The sequence below is a fragment of the Mixophyes fleayi genome, chromosome 2 (assembly GCF_038048845.1).
Source record: "Mixophyes fleayi isolate aMixFle1 chromosome 2, aMixFle1.hap1, whole genome shotgun sequence".
Lineage (NCBI taxonomy): Eukaryota > Metazoa > Chordata > Amphibia > Anura > Limnodynastidae > Mixophyes > Mixophyes fleayi.
The window spans coordinates 231382242-231407670 of record NC_134403.1 but is presented as its reverse complement, the minus strand read 5'-3'; the positions used below and the strand labels follow the sequence as shown (position 1 = coordinate 231407670).

The following is a 25429-nucleotide window of genomic DNA, read 5'->3' as shown; positions in this document are numbered from 1 at the left end:
GCTTAGTATTTACATCGCTGTAGTCTTGTTTTCCACTGGTCGAAGGCATGGAGCAAATCAATTTCTGTCACTTGTTTCAACATATCTGCCGTTTTCTTCATTACAGCGTCAACTGACTCAAAATGTGTCCCTTTAAGTACTGATTTAACTTTTGGGAAAAGATAAAAATCGCAAGGTGCTAAATCGGGCGAATATGGAGGATGTTCATGTAATGTGTTTGTCGGTCAAAAACTGCATCACAGAAAGTGCTGTGTGAGCAGGTGCGTTGTCCTGGTCAAGAAAGAAACCATTTTTCCACAGTTACGGTCGTTTCTTTCTGACTCTTTCAGCTTTTTCAAAACTTCCTTATAATAATGCTGATTAACTGATGTGCCTTCTGGAACCCATTCTTCCAAAATTACACCCTTGATATCTAAAAAAAAACCAATGAGCATTACTTTGAATTTTGACTTTCTTTGACAAGCTTTTTTAATTCTTGGTAATGACGGTGTTTTCCAGTGCATTGACATTCTCGCGTCCCTCGCTAAATCTTTTGTGCCACTCAAACACACGCGCACCAGACAGGCAGTCATTCCCATAGGCCGTAGGTGTGAAAGGGTTTAGCAAAACATAACTTCCTGATTTGTCTAAAAATCCCCAAAATTTATATCTGACACGCAATTTATTTTATATAAATTTGTATCAGCCAGTTGTGTCACCACTAAGATTTAGAGCTGACACTTTTAAGATGTCTTCAGTTACTCTCCAACTTATCTCAAACAGCAATCGCACCAAATGAAGGCTCGGAGGGCCACATGTTGCCTGTACTGTTCTAGAAGGACATATGATACCCATATGTTACTATAGGTACACATATTTGTAAAGGAAATTGGATACATCAGCAAATTTGTATCACTGAATGGATTTTATGCCTAAATTGTCTTTTTAATTGTATATTTTGTTACATCATTTCTACCTTTTGGTAATTCATAGCCATTTATATTGTATCAAACTTAAAACATTGCTTCTTAATTGCCATAGCAATTCATCCTTAACAATTACTACTAGAATTAGGGAGAGTAAGATAGATAACCATAAGGAGTAAGATAGATAACCATAAGGAATATATATTTTGGCTTAGTCCAATGGTAGGGAGGGAGGTCACACAGCATACCAGACAAAGAGGTAGGAGTGCAGTGTCCCATCTTCCTATATGAAATCCAGCTGTAAGTGTCATTAAAAGTGTAGCAGGGCCTGATGGGAATGTGGGGAGGTCTATGGGACATGGGGACATGTCAGGTCTGAGGGGCATGTGAAGCGGTTTTGGAGTACATGTGAGATCTTATGGCTTGTGGGATTCTGAGTTCACATGACTGCCAGTTGCCACAAAATGCTGTTTGAGGTCATGTTGTGGAATTTTTGAGCAAGTAAGGGACATGTGGGAGGGCATTTTGTGATGAATTATGTTTGCGTTCCAAGGTCATTTTGCAGGCTGTTCTTTCATTCTTGAAATTAAGGGTATTGTGCATCCCCGTTGGAGAATGGCACATGTGGCCCTTGAAGTATTTCGGGTTGCCCATTACTGGCTGTGGAGGATGTAAGGCTTGCGTATCAATGATCAATGCATGGAACTAGGATGTTCCTATCTTTTTTTTATAAATAATGAAATTTTATATATTGGAAATTTGGATTAATAACTTAACATTATAAGTTGGTGTTCTCCCTAGGTACCTGAGCAATCACTTTGAATGTTTTACCTTTTTTACACTAGGTAAGACATACTGGGATCCACATAGCATGACCATTACCACAAGTATTAAAACTAATACTGCATACTGTATGAAAACGTGCCAACCTTCTCCATGTATGTCTTTCATTTGTTGTTGGAGTTTATTGATTTTTTTCTACCTATGTGTCCCTGTACATTGTCATGAAACTGACATGCATTTGCCACATTCCTGACCTATCATAACACATACTCCTCCCTTCTCAACCAGAATAAAATTGCCTTATCAAGAATTTCAGATTGTTCTTGAAGCCGATCGGATAACATTATGTATACAACATATGTGCTCACTACTGATATTCTGCAGCTTTAAATACAATATAGACATTCAAATCACTAATGAAAGTGCATCTTCGTATTATTTGTACTGTAAAAATGCTTGGATCCATAATTAAATGGTTATGGGTTTAATGTATTTGGAATATAGTGGAATGTGTTTCGATAGTATAAAGAGATGTAACTTGGTAATATGTGGTGTCACTGTGTCATATGTCAAGCCAATCTAAAATGCAATGTTTTTTGGTTTTTTTTTTATAAACTCCATTCTCCATTTAGTAATTTGCTGGAATCCAGTGTAGATACCTATTTAATTATTTTTCTTTTGGATAATCTATCTGATAACATGTCTGCTCATGCCGGGGTAAATAAGGAATAGAAAAACTGTCCCCACTTCATCCTAAAGGCATTTCCACTCTTTGCTCTGGGGCAACATTCATATAAGGTGAAATAACATGTAGCACTCTCTTTTAAGCCAAGAATATACATTGAACTACCTCTTTGTATGTTTGAATGTTGAGATATTGTCATTATTCAGAATGACGGTTTGCTTTTCTGGTTTAGCTTTGAATGTTCATAAAGATGCTTGGTTACGCAAAAGTATCCATCAATCTTAAGTATTTTTTGGTTATGGCAAGAAATACTATGCTAAAGACCTTTTATTACTTAGTGTTGCAATCTGACCTAATTTGCCCAATTCAAGTTCTATAAGCACCCTCTCTATCATACATAGTTTGGTGTTTTACATATCTTTTGTGACCGTGAAAGCCCACTAGAGAGCATCTCCATCTTGTATTTTTAAAGTTGACTTGATTGTTTGTTTCTCTTTGTATTAACCACTTGTTTACCTTCTCACTATATCATTGTCCCATAAACCCTGTGGGCCTGATTCATTAAGGAAAGTAAGGCAAAAAATTGAGTACGTTTTCTCCTGGACAAAACGATGTTACAATGCAAGGGGTGCAAATTAGTTTATTATTTTGCACATAAGAAAAATACTGGATGTTTTTTCATGTAGCACACAAATAATTGATAGCTTATTTGTACACTGTTTAAATTAGATTTAGGACAGGCCCTATCCCAACTATAAATCTGCCATCACATTTTAAATTTAGCTCCCCTTCCAATGCAACATGATTTTGTCAAGGTGAAAAGTTACTTATTTTTTTTGCTTTACTTTCCTTAATGAATCAGGCCCTGTATGTTTAATGTCATAGTTTTCTGAACATCCTCGTCCCCCGTCATCCAAATACTTTACTGTTGCTCCACCCTCAATCTATTTAGGCTATAGTTTCCCGATAATATTTCTTGTGTCCTCTCAGCGGGATCGATAAAATTAAGAGATTGTTACAATAAAATAAATGTATTGTTACCTGCAACAAATTCAGTGTTTAAACATTTAAAAAATGCTCTACTACAGAGATTATTCCACATAAACATTTTTTTATTGAACAAAATTATTATAAACTATGAATAATTTATTATTAATCAAGTGTGCAACGTAAACATTTGCGAAATTTCTTTGCAGACAACTGCTTTATAATTTGGTTTGAAGTCAGTGGTCTTCAGGATGTCATTTTTAATACACATGAGAGAAAGTCAGTTCAAACGTTGCTGCCCCATTGTGCTGCAAAGCTGATTTTTTTTTTTATCAGTTTCAGTCTCGGAAAGGAACGTTTTCCTGCACAGTTGGTCACCGTCATGCACATGAACACTCTGGGCTAGATTTACTAAACTGCGTGTTTGGAAAAGTGGAGATGTTGCCTATAGCAACCAATCAGATTCTAGCTTTCATTTATTTAGTGCATTCTACAAAATGACAGCTAGAATCTGATTGGATGCTATAGGCAACATCTCACTTTTTCAATCCCGCAGTTTAGTAAATATACCCCTCCTGAGTGCAATTTAAACATTAGGAAACACAGATTTCAAATTGTCGGAAATTATTTTCCTGTACAATGCAGGGAGAGTCTCACTCAAGAATCATGTAGTGCTTGAGATGTTCACATTCATTTAAAAGGTCACCATAATCAAGGTCTTTGTGATATACATTAGCCAGATGTTCACATTTTTTGTTTAGCTCATCAGAACCAATTGTTTTCAATTCACTGAAGAAGAAAAACTGATTTTCCAATCGATGAATAAGCTTCTGCACGTTTTGTCAGCTCAGGAATTAGTCTAGAAAAGGAAGGAATGTATCCACCTTGAACTTTTCACTTTTACAGAGATGTACCTCTTCTTCTGGTCTGTCATTTCTAGTGAGGTGCACACTTTGCTTTTGTTTCCGTTTTTTCACATCCCTATAATCTGAATCTGGATACCTACTCCTGGCTTTCAATTTGTATTTACTAAATTTGTCTTTAAGTTCCTCAACTTTTTAGAGAATCAAGAAGATTCATGGCAACATGTATATTCGCATCCTCTGATTGAAGGACCTTACTTGTTTTGTTCACTCTTTCAAGAATGTCATTCCAAAGAATTGTGAGGAAGATCGTTTCCAGGTTCTCCATTATATCACTCAATCCTTCTGTCTCTCGCCTTGTGTTCACTTTCTGTTCAGTGTCAGCTGATACAGAATTCAGTGCATGTTTAATTTTCTCAAAACCCCCATACAGAGCAGGAACAGCATCAAAATGTGACGATCATCTCATGTGAGACAGACGCTTGACTATAAGGTTTTTTCCCGAATATGATGCCAGAATATTCCATCGATGTGTGGAAGCAGTGAAAAAGGAATAAAGACGCTGAACAAAGTCAAAGAATTTTACAGGCTGAAGACAACACTCTGCTGCTTTTACTTTCACCAAGGTCAGGCTGTGTCCAACACAGGGGCATACATGGCAAACTTATTCAGCTGATGAATCTGTGCTTGCAATCCAGTATATTAGAGGCATTGTCATATGACTGACCATGGCAGTTTGATAGTGGAATTTTGTTCTCATTGAGGAAACCCACAACAGTGCTAGGTTCTTTGCTGCATGAGAAAAGATCGGGATGAACTTAAGAAAACGTTTCACAGGCTCGAATGTACCGTACAATAAATGTCAGCTGATCTGTGTGTCTGGAGTGGAATCCACACTTACTGAATAATACTTTGGTTCTTTTATTTCTTCAAGAACAGCACAAAAAACATGTTGTCCCATTAAATCAATAAATTCCTCACAAATGTTTGCCAATAAATACGATGGGTTCCCCTTTCCTGTATTCCCATACAGTTTGACAAGTTCTTCCAAAAAGGGGTCAAATTCACTTAACAGCTCTAGAATACCTAGATAGTTTCCATTTCTTGATGAACCAATTATTTAATTGTCTCCACAAAATGGCAGACCTCTGGAGGCAAGAAAGCGGATCACAGAAACCACTCGTGTCAACAATTTGTGCTAATGCTCCTGCTCTGAGTGATGCTGTTGAAGTAATAAAGAATCTACATTTCCAATTTCTTTATGTCGAATCAAATATGCCGTCATGCACTTGTGATGGTCTTCTCTGTTTTCATGTTTTACAATAACATCGCTGCGCTTCCAGTCATTGAATCCAAATGTAGCAAAGGGAGATTCTGTCTTGGGAAAATAGGCGACATGCAAAGCAGTACAAACTACCTTGGGATGGTGAATAGAGTAGACATTCCCGCTTTACAGACTCCATTTCGCAGTTCACGTTTGAACACATTCTTTGATAGATTCCTTGTCTGAGTATTCTCTCCTCCAGCTCCTTTATAAACTCTGCGTGAGGTTGAAAGGTTGCTATCATGATTCTGACATGTTGGCCCACTACAAATCCAGTAATCCACTGTGTTAGTATTGCTAATATCCCATAGCCCTGTGTCTTCATTTGCAAACTCCCTTGCTGTTACAGATTTGGCCATTTCATCTTGTGGAATGTCCCCAGCAGCAGGAACAGGTAATGATACCATTGGTATGTCTGCTGCAACTGAAGGTTTGGGTGCGGGAGTGCATGTAGATGTGGATGCTATATTTGAAGGAGCAGTACTATTTGCTGACATTAAACCTGGGTTTAACCAAGATGTTAATTTTGGAACTTAGCTAATTTTCTCTTTGCAGCTCTCTTCCTCTTCTGAGCTCCACTCACAACATTACGTTTCATTTCTACTCAGTGTTATTTAGGAAGTTTTCTAATCAGTAATAAGTCTACAGTTTCTTTTTTCGTATGGGTGGCCAACCAATCGGACACTAAAAGCCCAAAAATATCTGTAGATACCGCAGAAACAACTTTTGTGACTTTTATATATAAAAACATTGCCAGAAGACACCACTTTCTTATGCAACATGCTACCAAAACTCTTAGTCATTCTGTCATCATACCCTGTCTTGAATATTGTAACCTCTTGCTATTTGGCATTCCTGATACCCATATAGTCACATATATATAGAAAATATAACATAATTTACAATATTTTGCTAAGCTAAAAAGGAAAATATTGCACAATGCTAAAATGTTCACAATAATCACCAAATCAGTACAACTCTTACCTTGCTGCTCTATCCAGGGGAGGAGGTTTCAAAGAGCTACATATAGTCTCATCACAGTACTTCACAATCCCTGTGGAGGGGACTGTTGAAGTGGGGATAAAAAAATAGTACTAAATGGCCAACATACTCTATAACACCACTTCACATGCAATCAAGCCTAACTAAATGCCCCTTGCATGCCCATCAGATCTCTCCATATGCTCCTTACATCCACATCAGCTGCTTTTGGCCCTCTTCATGTCTACCGTATTACACTCTGCCCTCCATTATACTACTTATGATAGGCCTTTATATATGAGATATGCACTTATGAAATGCCCTTATTATGATATAATATGCCCTTTATTATTCTCTGATTGCTCCCCCCTTCAGCATATATGTACAGTCAACAGTAGTCTTTAGTAAAACTTTATGCATATTTCCATCTGATCGGTATTTAAGACTGCAAAGCAATCATCATCTTGGATAGGCTGTAACATCTGTTACTCAACTCTCTTTTAGTGTACTCACAAAACAAGAATATTTTCTTTCACATTTCTGTTGTGCAAAAAAGTTCAACGTGATTGTTTCAGAAAGCCTCGTTTTTGAATCCTGTGTTACATGTAAAGAAACACCAAAACATATCATAGTGCAGCCTATCACGTTATTATAATGAACTAACCATACATATATTTACATTTTTGTATTATCAATATAATTAAATGCTGCTGGGATTATTTCACTCCTTAAATACACAAAAAACAGGTACTTTCCTTTCTCTATAAAAAATATACCTACCACCTAGTCTTTACGTTGCTAAATCACTACTTTTGTTGAATATGGCGGTTACTTTAAGACAGTCGCTCATCACCCGATTTATAGGTGAACAAAAGGTTTGGAAAACGGGCCAAACAAACATTAAATAAATAAACCAAAACTACAGATTCCCAGCTATAACTCCACTCAAATAATACACCAGAATGATTACTAGATATTGTGATGACCAGAACAGACTGCAAAAGAGAATAACATAAGAATATATATATATATATATTTTCCAAAAATCAAGGTTTCCCGCTATAACTATGACTAGTTTTATAGATGACCAAATAACAGAAGACAAGGTCACTTCATCAGATAACACTACTAAAATGCACTTAGCCTATTTTTCCCATAACCATGTTTTTATAAATAACCAGGGGATCAAATATCGGTACTGCCAAATAAAGATATTTTTGGTAGATCTCTAAGACACAAATGTTTAACTTGAGTAAAATGGCCCTAAAAGCTTAAGGGCTCAGCTATAATAAAATACAGAATGCAACATAACTTTTAAATAATTATCTGATGAAAAGTACAATAAAGAGAAAATGGAAAAAAATAATGTGTGGATGTACTGGGGAATTGTCTCAATTCAAAATACAAATGAAAGATTCCAATTAACATATCATTTAGGTCAATTTGTGGACCTTTAATTAGTATCCACTACTAGATATACCTAATTACTTATAGGGATTATAGAATGCAAAAAGCATTGAATTCACTATTACATCACAATTACTTCATCCAGTATATAAAACCATCCACTGAATAATTGAAGGCAATGTTAGTTCCAGAAGTTGTAGGAAAACGCTCAGCATCCCTTGAACTAAAAAAATCAAATTCCCCTTAACTTACCTTTCAAACGCTTTGTTCTCCGATCCCCTTTTCTTCGGTTTTTCTTATTTTGTGTTTCCTGAATTTCCCCTGAGTCTCTGTCGCTTGCTAGTTCTCTGTTCTTGCATGTGGCTCATTCCTGCTGTGCTCCTCAATTAAAATGTCGGGCGTGATGACATTCAGTGCGAGCGCAGCACAGACGAGGGTACCAGGGAGGGAGCCGGAGCCAGATCACCACCTGAATTAATCGCATGTCCGCAACAGGCAAGATTTTTTTTTTTCCCTCTCATTAAGAGCCCTGCCTGGGTCTCCCCTTGCCCACGAGGCACCCAGGCACCTGCCCATCGTGCCCAATCGAAAAGACGTTCCTGCGACCTTCCTCCTTTCTCTACCCTACTACAGGACAGCAAGATCCTTCTCTATTCCTTGTCAGTCTGCTCTGAGTATTTATGCTACTTTCAAACCTTTAATTACTCAAAGCCTCTTTCTTGATTGCCGTACATGTGTCTTAGAATTCTCTCATTTAATGCTAAAGGACTCAACAGCTCACAAAATGAAGAACTATTTGCTACTCTTAAATTACACAGAGGGGAATTAGTATTTCTCCGAAAAACTCATTTTGTTCGGATCATTTACTCTGCACTGTGTTCTAGAGCATTTCCTGATTCCTATCATGCTTGTGATCAGAAACAAAAAGAAAGTGGCAACTTTGTTTGCTCAACACATGACATTTGAGCTAATTAACTTTCTAAGACATAAAAAAGGCAGATATCTGATTCTAATAAGCTAAACAATAGGCTTTGCATCATAGTTAATGTATTTGCCCCAAACTTGAATCCGCATTCCTTCTTTATCAAACTAGATGGGCTAATTTCTCAAATTAATAAAAGGGACCTTTATAGCTGCGGTGGATTAGAATGCTGTCCTAAATAACTCTCTGAACAAGTCTGCCACTCAGATCTCTTCCTCTGACAAGTTGTATGTACAGAAATACACATGTCTCGTGAAATCTCATCTCTATGACTCCTGGAGATTGAGAGTGACTGAGAGTCTTACTCGTGCATATATGTTCTACGCCTCAGTCCACAATTTTTCGGATAGAAATAATTCTACTCAGCCATGACTTGACTTTAAACCTGAAATGAGCCCAGGTTCACCCACTATATTGGTCTGACCACTCCGAAATTTCCATTGACTTGATGCCTTCTGTGAAACTTTCATAGCTGAAAAATCAGACAAAATTGACAGGCCCTCCTTTCTGTAAACAAACGTATGAAGGCAGGATAGCTCTCTCCAACTCACCAAGCAACTATTCAAAGGGAGACACATTAGCACAGGAGCTCAGGTTTAATTAATTGACAATATAAATCAACCTCCTTGATTAAGCATGACTAAATCCATTATATAACTAAGCACCATCTGAATTGCTGAATAAATGTGAAAAATATGAACTTGAAATAGATGAAATGATTACTTATAGACACAGTTCAAACAGCAGGATTGCAGACAGTAGTACTATAGTTCAGTCTGATTTACTCTCAATGCATCTTGCACATACAGTAAAAGCTCAGTATGTGACTGCAGACTCTTAAATTGTGCCTCTTGACATGTTAATCATTATGTTGATGTCATCAAAGCTGACACATGATTGCTATGGGCTTGGTAGTGCTTCCTGTGTTATTCTGTTACTACAGGACAATATATGTTCCTGGACTGAAGACTGTAATACCCATATTGCTTTTAAATTGGTCCACAACAGCTGTTCTTCATAATAACATAGATTGTCAGCCAAGTTGTTATTTAAAAGCATTTAACTTTTAAATTTTTTAAATAACATAGACTCGGGGCGTGGCTTGGCGGCCATTCGAGCTGGACGTGTTGGGAGTGAGCTCCTGCTCCAACGTGTAGTGTACCCCTCGGTGCTTCGAGTTTGGGGTGCGCTCATCAGCAGTGTTTGGACGGAGCTGCACCGGGGAGAACCTGGGCTGCATTTTGAGCCCTCAGACACCCGTGGAATTGCCGTGTAGCCGAGTGTCGGGATTGCGGCCTGGATCTCCACGTGGCTATTAAGGAGCCTCCATCACATCCCCAACCCCATCCTAAGGTTGAACATCACAAGCGGGGCCATACATCCGGATCTGGGGCTTACCTATTTGGAGGGCATCCAATCGTCCCCGCTTGTCAGAACCCCTCTTGGCGGGGCAGCTTAGCGGACGCGGCAGCCTGTCAGCCACAAGCGGACGGAGAGCTCCTTCTGCACACAGGATTGTGTCTGGAGGTACGAAGGGGAGATTGCGGGTGGTTGCGGCGGCACCGCTGGGAGCCCACAACGTCAATCAGTGGTCTGGATTAAAAGGGGCAGCCCCGGCCCCCCTCTGCATACTAGCACTCAAACGCTCGTTGCAGCACAAAACAGATCCTTCAGCTGCTGACACTTTGGCCTCACTGACGCCGCGAGACACCAAAATAAGGTACAAGCTGTTTGTATGTCTGGGATGCCTGAAGGAGAGAAGTTGGCTTCCTACAGATAGCAGGGCAGTAATATAGAACCATTACAGAAAAGAGTAATCACCTGCTAAATACCAGGCTACATCCAGTGGAAATATTTCTGTTCAGATTTAACGTGTAACAGACCTGGATTGAGTCTTTCTGATGTAGCAACACTGACATCTGGTGGCAGACTCTCGCTACTACACTACATTATTCAACCTAAGTTTACAAAGTCAACTAGTATATAAATTCTGCTCTTGGGAAGCTGGCTCTTTAGTCAGAATAGGGCCGCACTGGACACATGGTAATATTCCTTTAAACAGACCACGGCTCGCGTCCTGCGAGATGGCCGCCTAGACCAATCATGAGGAGGGGTGAATAGCGGCAGTCTTACCTCAACATTATGTACTACCTGCAATGAGTATTATACCTCGAACATACTGCTGAACACACATAGAGTCGTCTTGATGGGCAAAGACCGTAAAAGCTCAGCTAAGAAAAATCAAGGAAAATCCCAAGAGACCCCTCAACGTTCTGACCTTCGCTCATATTTAAAAACCCCTGTGGCCACGGAAGAATCAGAAATGGCATCTCCTTCCGTTGCTTCTGGATCAACATCACCTGACCCACGACAGGACGAAACACGTCGCCAGAAGGGGACTGAGTTAACAGAGCAACCTGATTTGTCACAAGTCTTAAGGATGCTTAAGTCCCTCCCAACTAAGCAAGAGCTACCCTCTAAAAAAGACTTTGAAGCGTTAGAAGCAAAATTACAAGAGATTGTACACCAAGAAGTGGTCACACTGCAAGCAGATATCGCCCACCTTGGCCATCGATTGGTTGCACTCGAGGAACACAAAGAAAAAGGTGATGAACGTGTTACAGCTCTAGAAAGGACGGTGGCGGAGCAGGCAAAGGCCTTGCAAGGATTCCAGCAAAAGATGGACGATCTAGACAATCGAGGTCGCCGTAATAACCTGCGGATACGGGGTTTGCCAGAAGACGTCCCCCCACAGGGCCTTATTGATGCTTTGACAAAGATGTTTAATGAGGTCCTAGAATTACCATCCGACAATATAATCGTATTTGACAGGGCGCATAGAGCATTACGCCCAAGGGGGTCCCCAACGGAAAGGCCTAGAGATGTTATATGCCGTCTCCACTATTACACACAGAAGGATGAAATCGTCCGCAAGCTAAGGGGTCTCCAAGGAGTGGAATTCAACGGTCAGGAAATCCACATATTCCAAGATCTATCTTGGCAAACCCTACAATTTCGGAGGTTACTTAAACCCCTTACGGAGGAGCTCCGGAAAAAATCGATTAAATACAGATGGGGCTTCCCGCTCCAACTGCAAGTTACACATGAAGGGAAACTGACGGTCCTCAGGATTCCACCAGACCTGCCAGACTTCTGTACCACTCTGAACATTCCTTTAATCACTCTAGCTGAATGGCAGGAGTCCCATCAACGTTTGTATCCGGTAATGGAGTCCCAACACGATGATAGGTTCCAATTTCCAAGTAGATCCAAGCGGTCACCCCAAAAGCGTCTGAATCAGCAGGCACAAGGGAACACTTGAATACGCACAAATGAGTGCGAGACTTCACCCTTAGGAGGAGAACCTCTCATAAGACCCAACTAAAGACCTGCTACCGTGAATAGCTTCTCTTGGGCGTGAATATTCCTATCCTACCTTTGCCTACTTTATCCCCCTCATCTCTGATATGTTATTTACAACTGTTAGTGTTCAATATAGATCTGCCTAGCTCATCAATATTTTTCTAAAAGTTTTTCTATAGATTTCTAAGGTTATAGTGTTATAATGTTTTCCAATATTACAATGTTCAAGTATTTTCGATTAGCTGTGTGTTCATGCATAGTTGTTTGTTGTTCTCTTTACAAAAATTGAATATGTTAGTACATATAAGTAACAGAGGTCCTACACCTCCCTGGAAGATAGGGACCTGGGCTGAAAATACCCGGGACCCTGCTGAGGACGAGATGCGGACCATCTATCTATGTATGTTTGGCTGTCGCTGTTTACTGCCCTCCTCAGGGCTCCAAGACCGAGTGCTATATTCCGGACCATGTTTGGATCACGATCCTATATGGTATGCCGGAACGGTCTTACAAAATTGCCAATGATTAGTAGCTCTTTGCTGATACTGATACTTCAGTCTAAGCACTTATGGCTTCCTGACCCTCTTTCCTCCCCCTTCATTCCTACTTTCTTCAATTCCCCCCCACTACAATTCACCTATGGGTTCATACACACTTTCCCCTTGTGGTGGTACACAGGTAAATACCTAGAACTGCTTGGTAATGGTGGGTAGACTTAAATGCGTTACCCTTAACGTTAAGGGTCTAAATGTCCCGGAAAAGCGGTCCCGTTTATTACGCGACCTTATGGCCAAAAAAATTGACGTAGCCTTTTTACAGGAAACTCATTTCAAGCAAGGTTCTGCTCCTAGGTTGAGCAGCCGCCAATTCCCACATGTCTTTATGAGTAACAATGCGGAAAATAAGTCCCTGGGAGTGGCAATTCTCATGTCCAGTCGTTTGCCTGTTCAGGACATAGACACACATACATTACAGGAAGGCAGAGGTTTGGCAGTGACATGTATGATATCCACCCAAATGTATACCTTTGTTAATATTTATAGTCCGAACTCTAATCAACCTGTATTTCTAGAAAAGCTTCTGGACAAAGTGGAACCGTTAAAGAAGGGCATCACTGTAATGGGCGGAGATTTCAACTGGGTTCTGCACCCTCCGACGGACTCATCTTCGGGATCCGCTAGACTGGCCGGTAAGCTGTATCGAAGGGTGAGACGTACTATGCACGAACACCAGCTGGTTGACGCGTGGCGTCTTAAACATCCCACAGACCGTGACTATACTTTCTTCTCGCACCCACATAACACGTATTCGAGACTGGACTATTTCTTCCTTACCCATAACCATTTGCCCTTGATTTCAGAGGTAACTATAGGCCAGATCACATGGTCAGATCACGCGCCGGTGTACCTGACGCTCTCTATTTCTAAGACAGTTAAGAGACCTTTCACCTGGAGACTAAACGAACTCCTAATTCAAGAAGCGCATAACAAGACAATGATAGAAGAGGCCATCACGGATTATGTCCAAACCAACGACACACCCGACATTTCGAAGATTTCCTTATGGGAAGCTCATAAATGCGTTATACGGGGTAAACTTATTCAAATGGGTGCGGTTAGAAAGCGAGAAAAAATTGCCCATAGGGACTCGCTCCTAGAAAAAATAAAGACACTTGAAACGAGTCACAAATCAGACCTGGATCCCTCTGTTATGATAGAACTGACAGAAACCAGGAAGGCCTTAAATCAACTAATGTCAGATAAAATTAAATATGACCTCCGTAGATGTCAGAACCAATTTTATCAGTGGGGAGATAAGCCAGGGAAGCTTCTGGCCCGTGCTTTGCGCAAACAGAGAGCTCAACTATATGTTCCCCAGATCAAGACAGACGCAGGGTCCACACTAGTTCACACTTCTGATATCGCTGGGGCGTTCCGGGACTATTACACCAAGCTTTATAATCTGTTTGACACATCTAACACATCTAGCCTCCCGACTAAACAGACCCGCATAGCAGAATACCTTGAACGCATAGATTTTCCCACGCTAGATGAGGACTCTGTACAACTGTTAGAAGAACCCTTTACGACTGAGGAACTAGAGGAGGCGATTAAGACGACGCCATCAGGGAAGAGCCCGGGGCCGGACGGTTTTACCACTCTTTACTACAAAACTTTCAAAACACAATTAGTACCTCTTTTGCTCCAGGCTTTTAACTCTGTCTCTGCCCAGAAACACTTTTCCCCTCAAACACTAGCTGCCCAGATTACTGTATTGCCAAAAGAAGGGAAAGATCCAGCTTCATGTGCTAGTTATAGACCCATCTCTCTACTTAATGGGGACATTAAACTTTACGCTAAACTGATTGCAAATAGATTGAAACCATATCTGACCCAAATCATTCATTCTGATCAGGTGGGGTTTGTTCCGGGAAGGGAGGCAAGGGACAATACCACTAAGATAATTAATTTGGTACAATACGCACACACCGCCAACATCCCTACGGTTTTACTATCCACAGATGCCGAAAAGGCGTTTGATAGAGTGGACTGGGAATTTATGAGGGGGGTCCTTAGTCACTTGGGTTTAGGTCCATTGAGTATGGCCCGAATAGAGGCTCTATATATGAAACCAACGGCAAGAGTCCGGGTTAACGGGGAACTATCAGAACCCATTGTAATATCCAACGGTACCAGACAGGGATGCCCCTTGTCTCCGTTGATCTTTATCTTGTGTATGGAAGCATTAGCTCGATCCATCCGGGCAAACTCTGATATCTCTGGTCTACGGTTAGAAGACAAAAGCTTTAAATTGGCGCTTTTCGCGGATGACCTCCTGGCAATCCTCACTAATCCTGTGGTTTCAATTCCTAACTTAGTGTCAGAATTTCAGCAGTTTGGCGAGCTGTCTGGCTTTAAAATAAACTATTCAAAATCGGTAGCACTCAACATCTCTGCGCCCGAGACAGTGGTTGAAGGCCTGAAGCCAGCATTCTCATTCACGTGGCATCCCTCACGACTTAAATATCTGGGGGTGTTTATCAATAAGGATAACAAAAAGATTTTTGAGGACAATTTTATCCCCATCACCAATACAATTAGTAGAGACCTGAAAAACTGGTGTCCAAAAGGCTTTTCTCTGATAGGCAGAGTCAACGTGGTCAAGATGAATGTATTACCACGGATTCTCTACTTGCTCCAAACTCTCCCTATACACCTTCCCACCTCCTGGTTCAAGACGCTACATAAAGCAGTTAGGGATTTTGTATGGAATGGGAGGCGCCCACGTTTTAAACATGACATTTTATATATGCGGAAACACGCTGGGGGGCTACAATTACCCAACTTCGCGTTATACTACGATGCGGTCATACTAAATAGAGTGGTGGACTGGACAAGGCAGAGACTGGACAAGCAATGGGTCTGGATAGAGAGTTACGTCGCAGGCAAGGCCCTTAAGTTCTCATCATGGCTACACTCACTCCCTAAAATCATCCACCCGACTGTTTCGCCAACCCTAGCTAGATGGGCCAAATTACGCGCGGCTCCTCATATTTCCTCACGACACTCGCCTTTGACCCCGATATTTGACAACCCAGAGTTTCCTCCAGGACTTACTAGACAGACATTCAGATGTTGGATTGGGGCAGGACTTCGCAGGGCTGGCCAGCTGGTGGACGCGTCTGGAGTCTTACCCTTCACCATTCTCCAAGCTAAATGGGAACTACCAAATGCGGAGATTTGGCGATATATACAGCTCCGCCATTTTCTGGGGTCTTCGGAGGTCCGAGAGTCGGTGGGGAGGTCGCTTACCCAGTTTGAATCTATATGTACCACTGCATTATATCCTAATCATACTTTGTCTCTCATTTACAGTATTCTCATTGAACATGCTTATAACAAACAACCTACCTTCATTAGGGAGTGGGAAAGGGAGCTGGCTTGCACGATTCCCGAGCAAGATTGGAAAAATATCCTTTTACGCACTCAATCAAGCTCGGTCAGTGTACGGGTGGTGGAGACACAATATAAAATTTTGACTAGGTGGTATAGATGCCCCAACCTGCTGGCTAAGATGGTACCCGGGATGTCAAACTTGTGTTGGCGATGTATGTCAGCACCAGGTACTCCGTTGCATATATGGTGGGAGTGCATAGCTCTTAGAACTTTTTGGGACGCAGTTCTTTTGATTTCAAAAGAAATAATGGGCGTCGAACCGCCTAATTGCCCCAAATACTGGTTATTGAATCTTAATAAATTGACCATCTCAAAATATAAAAAATCAACAATTAAAAACCTCAGCAACGCGGCAAAGGCTGTGATCCCGGTGCATTGGAGATCACAGAATATTCCTACCATCAAAGAGTGGTTTGCCCGTCTAGAATCCTACAGAATAATGGATGACATACTCTATTCATCAAGAGACAAATATAGGGAGTATTACTATATATGGTTCAAGTGGCTTGAATTTAAGGATTCACCACTATATTCTCAGTGGAATAGGTGAACCCCCCCCCCCCCTTTTCCCCTCTCTCTCATCTCTGATCTATCCCTCCTTCCCTGTCTGCATTCCTCTTGACCTTTCCCCCGTCCTTACATGATGTATTATAGTATACTAAATGGTACTTTGTTTTTTATATACTGGTGCAAGGACACACCTCATTCGTGTAACTGTATCTTTATATGCAATGTTTATTAATGACTTTAATGAATCGTTCAATTCAAAACAGATATATTTGTAAAAGCTGTTTAATTTTCTTTCCAATAAAAAAAGAATTTAAAAAAAAATAAAAAAAATAACATAGACTCTTGGTGTATTGTTTTATATGCATACATGAGCCTGCTCTTTTGCTCTTAGTAGTCTGTTTTAATAGTCTTAAAATTGGCAGTTAACATAGCTCATTCATTTATTCTCTCACCCAGCACACAGACTTTTCTGGCAGATGGCTGACAACATATTGGTCCAGAAGTTAGGACTATAAAAAACCTGAGATATAGCAGTCCATTTTCATATGGTTTCTTTACTTTAATAGACTACTGGTAAACAATTGCAGGTGTAGCAAGTTGTGGTGCACCTGTTGCCATGCCTTACTGCTGGGTTGAAAATTGCTATACCTATATATTAAAAGTACAAGCTATGGAGCAAATCCCTTTCTACCCTGTTGTCAGCTCCTACCTGGTCAGAAAGTTAAGTATCAAATAATGGATCAAATAATGGTGCTGTAAAGCATGCTTTCCAATGTTTCCTCCTTGGAACAATGCTTAGTTGTATGCCATAGCTAATTCAAATACCTTAGTTAACACAACTTTCCATCCTGCCATGCAATATGGCTTCTGATGTCCTGCTTTCTTCACACAATATGGCAATAGTCTTTTATATTTGTAATACATACACTATTTGCCTATTGACGCAAGGGCAGAATATACCTAATATCATGAAATAACAATACACATAATACACCGTTGCTCTGGCCAAGGATTAAAAAGTACAATAGACTGTGAGAAACGGGAGATGAATCAAAAGTCCTCAGTCCAGTGGGACCTCCTTTCGTCACAATAAATAATTAACAAGTAACATATTTGTTTGTTCACTTGTTTTAAAAAAAAAAAAAAATACAGGTTGAACAGCGAGAGAGGGTGTGAAATAAATGAGGGTTGGGAGTGAGGCAGAGCACAATTACCTAACCAGTGTAATCACTAGACTATCAATACACAAATTACAAGAGATTGGAATATAATAAACAACCTTAATAAAGCTATCCATGTAGTCCCTTTTACAGAGAACCTGGAGACATCCCCAAGTTTGATGGCCAAAAGGTCTGACCAGCTATATACCAGGTGGCCCATATATAAATAAATGATGATGATGATATGTCTTTGAATTTGTGTTGTTTCTCATGCAGGTAATATGTAGTAATCTCCATGCTTGCAATCTGCTAAGCAGAGTACTTAATGGTCAGGATTTTTCCAGTTTTTAATGATTAGGGACTAAGCAGCTGCGAGAAGTGGGTGGTTTTTTTAATTTTTATTTTGGGCGCTCCCATCTTGCGAGTCGTCGGAGAGAATAAAAGTCCACGGGTTTTGGGGAATCAGTAGTTCGGACAGAGAATTTCTGGTAGACAAGACTCTGGATCACATAAAAATAATTTATTGTAGAAATTTATTTTAATTAGTGGCGCAGGCGAAAAATTATATCATTGCAAATGTACTGAATTTTGATACAATAGGCAAATGTTGGAGGAAATTTGTTTTGTAACTTCTGAGACAGTATGTCATGATTTAGTTTTGTAGCGTTTCTAGAGGAAATCCTTATTAAGGCTAATTCGATCTATTTCATGTAAAGTGGTCAATACTGGTTTAGCCTGACAACATAGCAGGGAACCATTGCCTTTCTTTCCTGTGTGGCCTTTTGTCCTGTGTGTTAGAACCTGTCTGTACAATGTAAATAGCGAAGTGATTTGGAAACTTAGAGATTGATGTCAACGCGGTTTTAAACTTTAACAAAATGTGATAGGCCAGGGGGAACCATCCACAGCAATCCTGATCTGAAGGCAAGAGGTCAAGGGTACTATCCCAGGTGTACCAGCAAGAGGGTACACTAGCAGCGAGAGTTACCCGGACAGACGCAGTTGTAGCTACCACTAAGGAGCCTAGTGTTGACAGCAGCAAAATCTCCTGCTGCGACAGGAGGGGCGCATTTGGGATAAAGAAAGAGGACTGTGGCAAGGCTAGCCCAGCCAGTTCCCAGCAACACAACAAACAGGGGGGCATAGGAAGTCCATCCTGTTACAGAAAGCGAGTCCACCATATATGGTAAAGTGTGCCCGTATGGCTACAGTTCAGCCAGAATTTTGGATTGGTGTTATGAAATATTTTCGAAAGTTTATCTGGGTTATAATACCACCTACCTTAAAGCTTGTACACTTTCTGTATTACATGTTGAGATGGAGCTAGTGGCAACTCGTTCACTAACTTCCTCCCAACAAGATTCATCTGGAGGAGGTCCCACTACCTTTTTATGGTGACCCTGAGAGCCAACAGTGGTATCAATTGACAGGTTATTTATTGCAGAGTTAAGCAGACGCAGTTTTCCAAAGGATGCGAGGTCTCCCAGAGTATTGGGGGGGGGGGGGGTAGGCATGAAAATGTTTTGTCTGAATGAACTCTGAATTCAAAGAACAGAGGAAGGAGGCAAACTTTTGCTGGATATCATTTAGGGAGGCCTAATTGTTTGTGACGTTAAGGTCATAGGCTACTCTAATCCCATCTTGAATCCACTGTTTGAAATGGGGAATTAAAACGCCAGGGGGAAATCTGGGTTGTGAAAGAGTGGGATTAAAGGCAACACTGTATTGGATAATTTAAGGTGGGAGCGACAACAACCCCACATGGTTAGGCAGAATTTAAGAGAGAGGAAGGATCTCGGCAACACTGGTCCATTGGCTTTTGGGCACACCCCGTACGAATCTTAGAGAGTTTACCTTGATGTGTTTGGTATCTAAATCTACCCAAGTTTTATAGGTTCTCTATATCCCTAGCTTTGACCGTTTCCCCTTAACTTCAATGTCTTAAAGATGTTTTGATGGTGGAAACTTCAAGCTGGAAACATCTATATGTCTTTTTATAGCCCTTCCTGTTTTTTTAAAGAGTCAGTTATGTTTATTTATAAGTACTCAGTCAGCTGCTTAGTGGAGCCCATGGTTGAGTGTAGGCACAGTGCCATGAGATATTGGAGTCCCTGGAAATTTCTTCATCTGTCTTAAGGATGTGAAAAAAGGTCTAAGGTATCACTCAAGTTTTGAGGCTTTGAAAAGGCATTAATGAATGACATGGAAGGGTATACAAACATTTGCACATGTTATATATTAATTGTAGCTCTCCCCCCCCCCCCCAATCTGTTAAATTCAGCAAATAAATAGGAATTGCACAAATTGTGCAGCAATATGTAATGGCTACATTTCTACCTCGCAGATAATGACACAACTGCTTTTTATTCAGTGAAATATTCTATTTGGCCAGTAGTGACCGAACAACTTGAATAGAACTCAATGCTGAAAGGAGGTCCTGGGGTTGTAAACACAACTCCTCCTTTTAATTTAATAAAAATAAATCTCCATCATGATTTATGGTACTTTAAAAGGATACTAAGTACCAGTACATATATAACAGATACAAATGGAACTTGTAGACAACACTAAATTTTAGTTCATAAAAGGCAATATATTATGCAAAACTGAACCACAGGTCCCATCACTAAATTACCTTATTCTGAGGCGCGCATTAAAAAAATGTAAACTTATTTGGTTGTATTTGTAACTTCACATTGCTGTTCCAAAATAAACTGCAGACATTATGCTTTTTAGGTTCTCACAGTAAATAAATAGTCACCATCTTCTGTGGGAACTCTCCATACATGAGTGACTCTTCCAATTTTGTTTACTTTAATGAATGAACCAGACAATAGTTTTCTGCCTTGCATATCCTTGAAATAGTTTTCTGTATCCGATCCTGTTCATATAAATATGTATATGTGTGTAGTATATTTGTAATTAAGCCTTCATTACCTTAGAAAATAGAACAAGAAATTGGCCAATAAAACCGTATTGAAAATCCAGGTTATTGAGTAAACTGCAGGTATTAAAATATGATTTGTGAACATTAAATTAAATTCAGTTAATTTGCATGTAATCTCTTTTTTTTTTTTAAATTCCCCCCCCCCTTTTTCTGTCTGATTGGGGTGAGAATTTCAGTCAGGTATTTCAGGTTTGGCCCACTAAGAACCTGTGTTTTCTTTTTTTCTTTTTGTTATTTGTTTTTGCCTTGAACTTCTTTGCATTAAGAATGATGGCTTTATATAAGATGTTTTTACAGAAACACACTAGAATTACTATTGAAGGTTTTGGAAAAATTTCTTTGCTTGATTACATAGAAGGAATAGGGAGTTTTTGAAGTTATTTTGAGCTATGTTGTTTAAAGATTAAAAAATGAGGGCTAAAATCAAGCATGGTTTTCTTTTAAATGCCAGATTAATACTGATGAAGATTAACTAAACATGCAACAATGGTCTGTGCAAAATAGTTAATTAAAGACATGAGTAGTAGGTGGAGATTTGTGATTTTGTTTTTCATATTTAAATGTTTTTTGTTTTTTTTATATACTTGTCACCAAGTACAAGTACTTTATCCCCCTGGGAGGGGTGGCAGGTGAGGTTTACCCAGGCCTGCACTGCGCTTACTATTACCATTGCGGCATACCTCACCAGTTGGGCTATTATACTCAGGCCCTGCTGTCAAAGCACTAAGGCTAGGTACACACTGGAAAATTTTCCAACCAACCTGTTATCTACAACGATTGTACATACAACCTAAGGTCGGGCGATTCATGCATACACACTACACACTATTTACCTTCACATCTGTGCTCTTCAACTGGTCCTTTAGAGAATAACGACACAATATTCATTAATTTATTTCTGTCACACTGATTATCCGCCTTTCTATAGCTATCCACATGTCATAATGAATTTTGTTAGCTTCTGTGACTCTGAAACTAAATATTCAATCTCAGAAGGAACAAATTAATTATTCCATCTATAGCAATCTCTACATTTAGTCACCAGGATCATGTAGTGTGTATAAACTCATAATCACACTCTCAATAGAGTTTACAGAGTCAAAGGGGTATGTTTACTAAACTGCAGTTTTGAAAAAGTGGAGATATTACCTATAGCAACCAATCAAATTCTAATTATTCATTTAGTACATTCTACAAAATGACTGCTAGAATCTGACTGGATGATATAGGTAATATCTCCACTTTTTCAAAACTGCAGTTTAGTAAACATACCCCTTTGACTCTGTAAACTCTATGGAGAGTGTGATTGTGAGTTTATACACACTACATGATTATGATTTGGGGGCAGCACGGTGGCTCAGTGGTTAGCACTTCTGCCTCACAGCGCTGGGGTCATGAGTTCAATTCCCAACCATGGCCTTATCTGTGTGGAGTTTGTATGTTCTCCCCGTGTTTGCGTGGGTTTCCTCCGGGTGCTCCGATTTTCTCCCACACTCCAAAAACATACTGGTAGGTTAATTGGCTGCTATCAAAAATTGACCCTAGTCTGGCTCTGTCTGTCTGTGTTAGGGAATTTAGACTGTAAGCTCCAATGGGGCAGGGACTGATGTGAATGAGTTCTCTGTACAGTGCTGCGGAATCAGTGGCGCTATATAAATAAATGATGATGATGATGATCAGAAGGTGATTGGAACAAGATTATTAAATGGTACAACAAACCAAATGAAATGACAATCAACACTTTGGAACGACTCTCGTTCATTGTGTAAGTACGCACACTAGCGTGACATGTGGTCGAGTGGTCGTTTATCGGGTGATTGGCCCGATATTTGGCTGACAAAATGTTGTTCAATGATGGGACAACGTTGTTCCTATTCTGCAGTGTGTATGCACTCATGCCCAGCAGTGTCCACAGAACTCTGTGAAGTGATGATCTTTTCAGCCAATGGTTATGACAGATGAAGAGCACAGATCTGAAGGTAAATTGTGTAAAATGTGTTTAGTGTGTACACATAAATCGGGACTTTTTTATTTCTTTTTCTATCGTTTATAAAATCATTAAAGATGTTACATAGTAACATAGTTGATGAGGTTTAAAAAAGACACCAGTCATTCAAGTTCAACCTATTTTTGATCTCCTTTGAAATTGATCCAGATTAAGCAACTGCCAATCTGTTTCAATCTGAAAAAATCCCTCCAGACCCAATATTGCAGTCCTTTTTAGTCTCTGTATCCATTATTAACCCTTTCTTAAACATATCTATTGAATCAGCATCACAACCTTCCCTGGCAGTGAATTCCATATCTTAACTGTCTTTACTGTAAAGATCCCCTTCCTTTGCAGGTTGTGAAACTTCCTCTCCTCTAACCTTAGGGGGTGACCACGTGTCCTGTGTATAGTCCTTGGGGTAAAAAGTTCCCATGAAAGTTCTCTGTATTGACCCTCAATGTATTTGTACATAGTAATCATATCTCCTCTTAGATGCCTCTTTTCTGAAGTAAACATACCTAAACTGGCTAACCTTTCCTCATAACTTAATGACTCCATACCCTTTATCTATCTTGTTGCCCTTCTCTGAACCCTTTCTAGTTCCAAAATATCTTTTTTATAGAGTGGTGCCCGGAACTGTACTCCATATTCAAGATGAGGTCTTACCAACGATTTATACAGTGACAAAATTACACTGTCTTCCTTTGCTTTATTTGCTCTTGCAGCTGCTGCTTGACATTGAGCACTATTGCTTAGTCTACTGTCTATGAGCACTCCTAAATCCTTTTCTATTATAGATTCCCCGAAATTAATCCCATTTAATTTATAGATTGCGTCCTTGTTTTTTTATCCCTAAATGCATTACCTTACATTTATCTATGTTAAACCTCATATTCCATTTGGCCGCCCAATCCTCCAGTTTATTTAAGTCACTGTAGAGGAGCTACATCTTGCTCTGATTTTATTACCTTACAGAGTTTAGTGTCATCTTTAAAAATAAAAAAATGTACTCTCTCAACCTTCACCAAGGTCATTAATAAATATATTAAAAAGGAGTAGCACCAGCACGGAACCTTGAGGTACTCCACTTAAAACTTTTGACCAATTAGAAAATGTTCCATTTATCACAACTTTCTGTTCCCTATTCTCTAAGCAGTTTTTGATCCAAGTAAAAATGTTTTCTAGAGTCAGTTTCCTTATTTTGTAAACCAACCTCTTGTGTGGCACTGTATCAAATGCCTTTGCAAAATCTACGTAGACCACATCTACTGTGTTGCCCTGGTCTAAGTTACTACTAACTTCCTCGTAGAAACTAATTAGATTAGTTTGACATGACCTATCCCTCACAAATCCATGCTGATTCCCACTAATAATCTTATTGCACACTAAGTAATCCTGAATACTATCCATTAATATACCTTTCAGTAGTTTCCCCATTATTGATGTCAGGCCTACAGGTCTATAATTCCCTGGTTGTGATCTCATCCCCCTTTTAAAGAACGGAACAACATCTGCTATTCACCATTCCCTTGGTACTGAGCCTGATGGGATTGAATCTATGACAATTAAGAATAGTGATCTAAGGGGGGCGTTGCCTGGTAGCCATCGGGAACGACAGCAGTTAGAGAGAGCTCCGCTTGTGCTGGCCTAATTTGGATCATAAAAAGATCCCACCTAATCCCCTGAACTGCAAGAGGGGAATCCAGAACCCTCCTGGATTGTGGAGATCCATTTGGAGCCCGGGCCCGCCATTGGTGAGGTCACTACCAGCTTTAGCAGATGCGCCCGGAGTTCCCTCATAGCCGCCCGCTTCATTGAAGCGTTTCTGGTTCCAGCTCACTGAACGGCGCAACTAAAGGAGACTTTGCCCGACAGGTGACATTGGAGGACCCAGCATTGTTTCAGCCGCTGGCTCTGAGGCTGGTCCCCGCCTACCTGGCACCTCACCGACACTATCCGTTTCCATCGGCGGCCCTGGCACACTCACCTGATCCGATGTTGTGGTCGCCTGCGGCCCTCACCCAGCGCCTCATCCGCGGTCTCCATTTCCATCGGTGGCCTGCCAACTGCACTTCCGGTTTTCGGCGCTGGACTTCCGGTCGGCGCGGCCCCGCTAAAACCCTGCCTGAAGAGTGAGTACCCCATCCCATACAGGCCCAGCTGTGTCTCCCTGGCGGTTGGAGATAGGGGATCAGCGCTTTGTCCCTGCAACTGTGTGAAGTGCCCAGATCGTGGAGGGTGAGGTCAGTGATCTTTTTCAAATCTTACACTCCAGGGCAAACAGCACAATACAAAATATTGCAGGGGGACCTGTGCCAATAACATATAAACCCACGAGAACACCCCAGTGGGAGGTCTAGTGATACTGTGACCCCAGCTCCCCACAGTCCACAGATACAAAAAGGCCTAAGGCATTAAGAGGTTAACATCAAGTAAATCCAGCTCTACACTGCTCCTGTACGAGGAGTGAAGATTTACCACCCTCTACTGTCTTAACTCGAAAATTGCAATTGAAATTGCTGTCTCACACCTGCTGTACAATTCAGTTTCTATGTTACTGTGCCTACACTGCGATCTAATGGCCAA

General features: G+C 40.4%; 1 protein-coding gene across 7 annotated transcripts in view; it reads left to right on the top strand.

The window, feature by feature from the left end:
- DCAF6 (DDB1 and CUL4 associated factor 6) overlaps positions 1-25429 on the top strand; it is a 291082-nt gene that overhangs the window by 3754 nt on the left and 261899 nt on the right. The gene's annotated exons all lie outside the window — the stretch shown is intronic.